This window comes from Quercus suber, unplaced genomic scaffold (assembly GCF_002906115.3).
Source record: "Quercus suber isolate HL8 unplaced genomic scaffold, Cork oak 2.0 scaffold_122, whole genome shotgun sequence".
Taxonomy (NCBI): Eukaryota; Viridiplantae; Streptophyta; class Magnoliopsida; order Fagales; family Fagaceae; genus Quercus; species Quercus suber.
In genome coordinates, this window is record NW_027069587.1 from 683880 (window position 1) to 693374 (window position 9495).

General features: G+C 37.1%; 1 long non-coding RNA gene across 1 annotated transcript; it reads left to right on the forward strand.

The window, feature by feature from the left end:
* The first annotated feature begins 948 nt into the window (after window positions 1-948).
* LOC136068568 (uncharacterized) lies at window positions 949-4009 on the forward strand. The gene is made up of 4 exons (XR_010629931.1): window positions 949-1367; window positions 3169-3351; window positions 3432-3533; window positions 3616-4009. It is a non-coding gene; the product is annotated as an uncharacterized LOC136068568 (long non-coding RNA).
* Window positions 4010-9495: the final 5486 nt, after the last annotated feature.

Genomic DNA, 9495 nt, shown 5'->3' on the forward strand with positions numbered 1-9495 from the left:
CTGAATGGGAGGTAACCGAGAGGCTTCTCTATCTTAGAACTTGGTCGATCGAGAGACTTTTCTATCTCAATCTGGGACTGTGGGTGACCAAGGGGCTTCTCTACCTTGATCTGAATGGGAGGTAACCGAAAGGCTTCTCCATCTTGGAACCTACGGTGATTGAGAGGCTTCTTTATCTCAATCTAGAGTTGTGGGTGACCAAGGGGCTTCTCTACCTTGATCTAAATGGGAGGTAACCTAGAGGCTTTTGTATCTTGGAACCTGGGGCGATTGAGAGGCTTCTCTATCTCAATTTGAATTGTGATGACCAAGGGGCTTCTCTACCTTGATCTGAATGGAAGGTAACCAAAAGGCTTCTCTATCTTGGAACTTGAGGCGATTGAGAGGCTTCTCTATCTCAATCTTGAATTGTGACGACCAAGGGGCTTCTCTCCCTTAATCTTAATAAGAAGAAACCAAGAGGCTTCTCTATCTTGGAACCTGGGGTTTTGCTTGCAAAAGACTAAAATTTGGGATTAGCTTTTAAATGATGGGTGCCCTATTGTTCCACTATTTTGAGATGTGTGATTTTCTTCTCTCTCTCTCTTTCTTTGACTTGAATTTCCTCTTTAGATGGAAAACCTTGATTGATTTTTGTAGTCCTTTGAAAAAGTTTTTTTTTTTTTTTTTCTTTTTGAAATTTGAAAATTTCTTTGAAAAATGATACCCTTTGTTCTTGACTATCCTTGAAAATTTATTTTTCCTTCCTTCAAAATTGATTTTTTTTTTTTTTTTTTGAAATTGATACCATCTACCTTTGAAAAGATTTTTTTTTTCAAATTTTATTTCATCTCTTTTTTTAAAACAAATAAAAACAAAACTATTTTATTTTTTTTGGGTGAGTTGACTGAGTCAACTTTGTCAACCATAAGTTGGCTTAGCAGCTCAGGTGTATTAAAAAAAGGGGGGCCAAATTATTGGTCCCCCTTTTGTGCTTGTTTCCATCATTTTTTTTTTTCCTTTCAGTTTCCCTTCTTCACTCTCACTTCTTCCTCCATTGTTACTATTCACATGGTTTTTCCACTTGCATTTTCTTCATTCTCACACCATTTCTTCCTTAGAAAATCACTTCCTTCTAAACTGGTTTCATTCATTTCCCTCAATATCTCTTTAGATCTTTGGGTTCTTGACCAACTTCGTAACAAACCCATTTTCTTGAAACCCATCTCCAAACCTCCATTTTTTGCACTTTCATGGCATCTTCTAAGGGGCCATCTTTTCTTACTTTCAATGGGAAGAAATATCATCCATCCCTTGAATGGAATAAGGAAGGAGGGCTCATTCAAGACCCTAAAACCCATGCTCCACACTCCAAAAAGGATTACAAGGTGAGCTCATTTTTGTTTCTTTGTTGGTAAATTTGTTAATTTCATGTTTTGTTGAGAGCTTGATGGTAGGACATTGTCATTTTGGTGTTATTTGTTCTTGTTGGAATTTTGAACATTGTATGATTTGGTTGGAAATCATTGTGTGATCAAGTTGTTTTCTTTGTTTTGGGGCATTTTTGAATTGTTGAAATGTTTGCTATGAAACTTGGACAATGTTGATGACTTATGAAGTTTGGCAACGTATGTAACTTGAGGTATTGTTGAATGAATTTTGACTTGAATTTTATGGGTATTGAAATCATGAAAATTTGATGTGTAGGCTTTGAACAAACTCACTTTTGATGAGTGTTGAAATTTTGTTGGAATGTGTAAGTCTTATTTCATGAGTACGGAAATTTTTATAGGTATGGGAATGGAAAATTTTTGTGGTGGTGTGAATTTTTATGTTGGACATGGGATTTTTGGCATAGAAATTTTTTGGTCATGGAATTTTTGTTGGACGTGGAGAATTTTTTTTGGTTAGACATGGAATTTTTTGTTGGACACGGAAACAAATTTTGGTTGGACATGGGATTTTTTGTTGGTGTTAGACAACGGATTTTCGGCATAGGATTTTTTGTTGGACTCGGGATTTTTGGCATAGAATGTTTTGTTGGATTTTTTTGTTTGTCGGTGTTGGACATGGGACTTTTTGCATAGGATTTTTTTGTTGGACATGAAATTTTTTGGCATGAGTTTTTTTGGACATGGAATTTTTTTGTTGGTTTTTTTGTTTGTTGGGATCTTGGAATGAGTATTTTGGGACATGGTGTTTTGTGGACATGTCAATAATTGGCTAAATTTTTTTTTGCAAAACCTCAAGAGTCAAGGTAACCTCCAGATGTTGAAAGGCATATAGGAGATGTTGTCCCCAGACATTAAGAACATCATTAATGAAGCTAGCTTCCAAACTCTACTGAATCATGATGCCAATGAGTATAAAGATCTCCAATTACTCCTTGCTTTGTCAGAGCGATTCTAGGACACTACTTGCACTTTCCATTTTCCAGGCATTGGTGAGGTGATGTTGACACCCTATAACTTCTCAGCCATTATTGGCTTGAAATTGGGTGGTGAAAGAATTAAGTCAATGATTCCATCACCTCAACAGAGATTAAAGTATTTTGGGTGTGATGCCTTCAAAAATTAGGAGTAAAAATGTATTCTTGATTTGGTTGTACACCAATATTGAGATTTGTTAGACTATAGCAACGAGCACTCACATTTTCATGCTTCTCTTCATTGGAACTCTCTTATGTCCAGACTTGGGTAGTACTATGAGCTTGTGCTATTTGTGGAGTTTGAGGAATTTGTTGAGTTTGAGCGCTATTTTTAGATGTCTTTGGATCCTTGGCTTGGCTGTGAGGAGCATGTTAAGTGTGAATGGGCTCAAGAGCTGAATGGCCGTCAAGTACTATTTGAGTGTGGCCACGGGAGATATTGGTATCTTGGTGACCGAGTGTTGGCTCATGTTCAACATGTGTACCCTCCTGTGATGATTCTGGTTCATCCTTGTCCCTTAATTCGGTTGGCAGACCTTTTAGCTAATGAAGAAACTACTCGTGCTCGAGTCAGCCACGTTGTTTTAGGGACACTAGGAGATTATCTTGAATTTGTCCAAACTCAATTGCAGGGTTGTATGGCTGGCATTCTTGTAACCTCAATATCTTTCTTTCTTTCCAAAGTCATTTTGCATTTTATCTTGTATCCTCATCTTATTTGTTTCAACTTTTGTGAAAATATCTGCATGTTGCACTTTTAGGCTTCATCCTCTGAAGAGGAGAGTCCTTCTCCTAGCCATGCTGACGACTCTTCTAGTTCTTTCATGAAGACATATCCTCATTTTCCCACATGGTAGTATGAGGTGATGAACCCTTATGGGTCATACAGCTTTATGAATTTAGACCGGCCAGAGTATACTTTAAATGTCCCCTAGAATGACTTGGTATATTCCTGAATCCTTTAGTCTTTTGTCCTCATTTTTGCTTATTAAGTTATTCGTGAACTTGTGGATCCATGCTTTAGGTCGGCGTTGATCTTGTGGAAGACAGCATGTAGATGATTGGAGGTTTGCAATTGGTGGTGCACACTCAACTTTCTCAATATTTTCTCAATGAAATGAACTAGGTATAATATGATGCTTTCTGATTTTTTTCTGCTTAAACTTCCATGATAATGAATTTAACACTTGTCTCTATTGATTTTTCAGAACAACTGGATGGCAATGGCTGATGCCAACTCAAGATCCTTGGAGGAGAGAATCAGAAATCTTGAACTTCAGAACCAGCAACAAGAATCTAAATTTTACGCAAGTCAAGAAGGAGACACTGATGGTTGCTCCTATAGGGGTGGTTCTAGGAGATCTTCTCGTAGGCAGACCCAAAGTCCAAATGATGCTTGACTTGTATCTAAATTTCCTACAAGAACAAGAAAAAGTGTTCCTTAGACAAATTTGTATTAATTTCCATGGTAAGCTTTTTACCTTTGGATTGCTTCTGATCTTCCTGAAACTCGGATGAGGCAAGTTTAGAATTCACCTGATTGATGTTTTGTAATAAAGAATCTAAACTTAATCTAACCACTTCTGATGGGATTTGTACTTACTGGAATGAGGCATGGCCGACTGCCCCTAGTTTGAAAACTTTATGCATGATGACCCTTCATTTTGAAAAGAATTTCTCTCACCTTTTTTGTTGAAAAGTGGTGAGTGATTTTTACTTGCTCCAAAAAGAGGGGATAAGGCATAGTCAAATGCCCCTAGTTTAAGAGATAAATGCATGACTTTGGAAAATCTTGACTTGATTAATTTCCTTCTTCTTTTTTGAAACAAGTGATGCAGATGATTTTTTTTTTTTAAACAAATGGACATTGCATGTCTAAATGCCCCAATTTAACAGACCATGCAAATTTTTTGAAAAATTTGCCGCTCAAAATTTTTTTTTTGAGTAAAAAAAAAAAAAGAGTCAAAATGGACTCATAAAGTGCCTAAAAACACAAATAGGGTAATCGGGCCTTGGTTGAGCTGGGTGCCAATCGACACTTTTAGAGTGTTGACTAGCACTTTGAGGTGCCGATGGGCACATCCAATTTTGCTTTGATTCCTCATGCTTTTCCAACATGTTTTCTATGTTTTTGAGTTTTTCGAAAAATATTTTCTCCATTTGGGACTATGAAACACTTTCCTAGTTAGCTACAAACTCTTGAAACCTATTAAAACCTGGTTAGGGAATAAGGTAGCTTATTTTAGCATCTAACCTGCAAACAAATCTCTGAATCAAAGTTATCAAGAAACAACTATCACATGCAAGAGTTATACGTGGCTAACAATCAAAATTTTCCTCTTTCAACCATTCATGATATCAATAGATGGGTTCATAGCTTTGATTTTAGCACCAAGATCAATTTTATAGCCTACAAGCTAGAGAGAATCAAGGCTTTGAGGAATGTGAAGATCAAGTGGGATTTCCTTTGTGCTGCTATGAAGTTCTAGGATACTGAAGACCATTATTTCAATTTAAAACTGCTGAACTTTGTCCCACCATTGAAGAATTTTCAGCTATTCTAGGTTATGATCATGGCAAGAAATCCGTAGCAGTTTCTTGTGATCCCAGACATAAGGATATTTTATTTGGTGCTATAGGACTTTCTACTTTAATTACCAATAACATGATTGAAGGCCACATGGTGAATCTTCATGTAGTTATTTCAAGACTAATTAACAACCGTACTCATGGAGTGACTGACAACATGCAGAAGAATTTTGTCTTAGCTCTTTGCTTTGTGGGAGAGTTTTTTCTTTGCTCTGGAAGGCTTGGTTTTGTGGATGCTAGAGCCATAGGCATTGTGAGTCAAGTTAACGATGGTGATAATTCTGTTTTTTTTATCTAGGAAAAAATTCTTTTAGAATCAAACTCTGTATTTCTTAGTGGAGAGTCGTTAAACTTTCTTGGGAGTCCCTTGACTTTGCAGATATGGTTGATGGAAAGACTAGACATGATTATCACACCTAGTGACTGGGTGAAATTTCTGAACAAGAAATCCAGTGTCTCAATTCGATGGAGTTGTTATTGGTGGAAGGGCCCACCTCCTTTGTTGCAGTCCTCGGGATTAGATCATATCTTCATAGTCAGGTTAAGGAGGGCAACTTTCTATAAGGTTGATAGACTTTTGAGACAATTCCAATATGAGCAGGGAACACTTGGTGGAAAAGGAAGAAAACCTTTCAATCCTATGGACACAAATCCTACTTTTACAAGGAACACATTGTTAGGCTTGGAGATGGCTGACCGAGTAGATCAATCTTTTGTTAAGGTTCACTTTCACAAGATGACCACTGAATATTCTAACTGGTTGGTGAACAAAATTGCGGATAAGGAGGCTGACATGGTTGCCATGAGAAAACAATTTCTTAGGGACAACTAAGAAAAACATAAGGCTGATAATTATGAGTTTAGAAGGAGAGACAAAGATGACAAAGTAATTAGCACAAATGGAATCAACGAACAACCAAAGGAGAAAAGACTAAAGAAAAAATGATCTCTTTTTTTTTTTTTTTCTTTTGGGCTTTGAACGTGTTTATTTTAAAAGTTGATGTGAAACTATTAGGTTTAGGAATTATTTAGGACTTTCAGGTTAAGGATTCTGTTTAGGGTTGAGGTTTTTAGGGTTTGGTTTTTTTAGGTTTTGGGTTTTGATTTCTGTGTAATGGCATGGTTTAATGGAATTATTAGATTTTGAAAACCTTTTTTTTTTTTTTTTTTGCTTAATGGGTAAATGGTGGGTTTAGAGAAGTTGTGACCGGACCAATATATGGTCACCTACGCACCTCCTTGGCAAAAGGATCAAGTCATCACGTAGTTCATTTTTATTTGCCTTAACTTTTGCCTAGGCCACCCTTTCGGGTTTTCAACCTAGTAGGCTCTCTCACTCTTATTTTCTTTTTTCTTTTTTCTTTTTTAATGCCCCAATTTTTGCCTAGACCGCTTTTTTGGGTTTTTAGCCTAGTGAGCCCTTTTTTTTTTTACTGAACCTAGGAAGGGAAATAACAAAATTGACAACCACTTTTGACATGGTGTTTTCTGGCTACCACCTCAAACGTGGTATTTCTTCAATTGATCCATATTGGTTGGCTTAGTGAAAAGGTTTGCATCTAATTCCATCAACCTTGCTACTCCCCAGAGTATACCTGCTTGATAATATATGGACCTGCCTAATTTTGCTTGAACTTTCTATTTGTCTCTTGAATTGGGGCTCGGATCTTTTTCAACACTAAATCTGCCAACTTCAAATCTCTAGTTCTTACTTTCTTGTTAAAAGCTTTCCTAAGTCTCCATTGATAACCTTGAATGTGATACAAGGCCTGAGTTTCATCTCATCCATCATGCACAATTGGTCATATCTACTTTGCAACCAATCTACCTTAGGGTTTTCACTTTACACTCTTCAGTACTATTCTCAATGAAAGGACACCCATTTGAATGGGAAGGACTGCTTCCATCCCATACACCAGTGAATAAGAAATGGCTCATGTGAAGGACCGAATTAATGTCCTATAACCCCAAAGTGCATAGGGTAATTATAGATGCCAATCCTTGTAGTTCTTCATGCTCTTCTTTAGAATTTGCCCTATATTTTTGTTTGCAACCTCAATTGCTCCATTAGTCTGAGGATGGTAGGGTGAGGATTTATGGTGCTGGATATTGAACTGCCGAAGTAACTTCTCTGTTTCTCCCTTGAAATGCAGTCCATTATCTGAGATAATTTCAAGTGGTACCCTGTATCTACAAATGATATTAGTATGAATACCCATTGTATGAGGTAGCTTTTACCCATTTAGTGAAATAATCAATAGCAACAAGTATAAATTCATAGCCATTGGATGTTGTTGGGTGAATCTTCCCTATGTAGAGAATGGCCAAGTTGAAGTCATGGTATGTAATGACATAGGTGGCATATGCTTCAGATCTCTATGGACTTGGCATTGATGGCACTTTTAAACATGAGCTGCACAATTTTCTTCCATAGTAGTTCAATAATAATTTTGTCTCATTATTTTTCATGACAGCATGTGTGCATTCATGTGTGGCCCATAACTTGATTCATGAACCTCTTTAATCATTTCCTATGCTTCCTTAGCAGTCACACAAAGGAGATGAATTCCATCATATGATCCTCTGTAAAGCCTTTCCCCACAAATAATATAATTAGTGGACAACCTTTTGATGGTTAATTGGTCATTTTTGTTTGCAGAATTTGGGTATGTCCCATCCTTGAGGTACTGTAAAATGTCTGAATACCATTCACCTTCTCCATTCATTGCCTCATCTTCTTCTATCGACATGCAATAAGCTAGCTTTCTTTTTTTTCTAACACTATTGGTCAAGCGTCATCTTCCTTAGGTCCATCCGTCATAGATGTCATTGTTGCTAAAGCATTTGCAATCTGATTCCGCATTCTTGACACATATTGGTACCACATCTTATTGAATTTCGAGGCTCACTTCTTGAGACATTCATGATAAGGCATCAGTTTTTCCTCCTTGATTTTCCATCTATTCTGAATCTAAGAAATTATCAAGGCTAAATCACCATACACCTCCAACTCTTTCACTTCAAGACCTAAGGTCGCTTGTAACTCCATAATGCAAGCCTCATATTTAGTGGCATTATTAGTGGCAGAAAAGTTGAGCCTGCTAGAGAATGGGATGTGTGTCCCTTTTGGAGAAATTAGGAGAACTCCAATGCCACTTCAATTTTGATTAGTTGCTCCGTCAAAATGCATCTTCCATGATTCTAACTCTATCCCCATGATATCCTCATCCAAAAAGTCTCCTTGGATTTCTTCAGGTGAACAGTGGGCTAAGTGATCAGCAATTCCTCTCCTCTTTACAAACTTCTAAGTCATATATTTAATATCAAATTCTGATTAAAGCAGAACCCATTTAGCTATTTTCCCATCTTGCACAAGCTTTTCTATCAAATATTTCAAAAGGTCCATTCTTGCAATCAATAAGACCTTGAAAACAAGCATATAATGTCTGAGTTTGTGGGTTGCCCATACAAGTGCTACACATGTCTTCTCAAGTGGTGAATACTTCTCCTCATAAGCCAACATCTTCTTGCTAAAGTAGTAAATCGCATTCTTCTTCCTAGACTCCTCTAGGTATTGAGCAAGCAAAGCCCCCATTGCTGTATCCATAGTTGTGAGATACAATAATAATGGCTTTTCAAGTACCGGTGGAACCAATATTGGTGGTTTCATCAGATAATTCTTAATCTTCTCAAAAGCTTCTTGACATTGTTCATTCCATACTGTGGGAACTTCTTTCTTGAGTAGTTGGAAAAGTGGCTCACATGTCATGGTGAGCTGGGCTATGAATCTGTTGATTTATTGTATCCTCCCTAAAAATCCTTAAATTTTCTTTTTTGTCCTTGGAGGCTTCATCTCTACAATTGCCTTGATTTTTTTAGGACCAATTTCAATTCCCCTCTGACTTACCATAAACCGCAACAGCTTTCTAGATTTTAAGCCAAAAGTGCACTTCTTTGGATTCAACCGCAACTTATAGAATTGGATTCTTTCAAAAAACTTCCGTAAAGTTGATATATGCCCTTTACAGTCTTTGGACTTCACTATCATGTCGTCAACATAAACTTCTACTTCTTTATGGATCAAATCATGTAACAAAGTAGTGACTGCACATTGGTAAGTAGCACCAACATTCTTAAGGCCAAATAACATGATCTTGTAGCAATACGTCCCCCATGGCGTAATGAATGAGGTTTTCTCCATATCTTCTAGAGCCATCTTTATCTGATTATATCCTAAAAACCCATCCATAAATGATAACAAGGCATGTCCTACTGTGTTATCAACTAGGATGTCAATGTAAGGCAAGGGAAAATCATCTTTCAGGCTAGCCTTATTGAGATCTTGGAAGTCTACACACATTCTCACTTTCCCATCCTTCTTCGGCACTGGAACCACATTAGCTAACCATTTTGGGTAGTTGCCACTCTCAGAAATCCTGCATTATACTTTTTCTCAACTTCTTCTTTGATCTTGAGAGTCCACTCTAGCTTCATTCTTA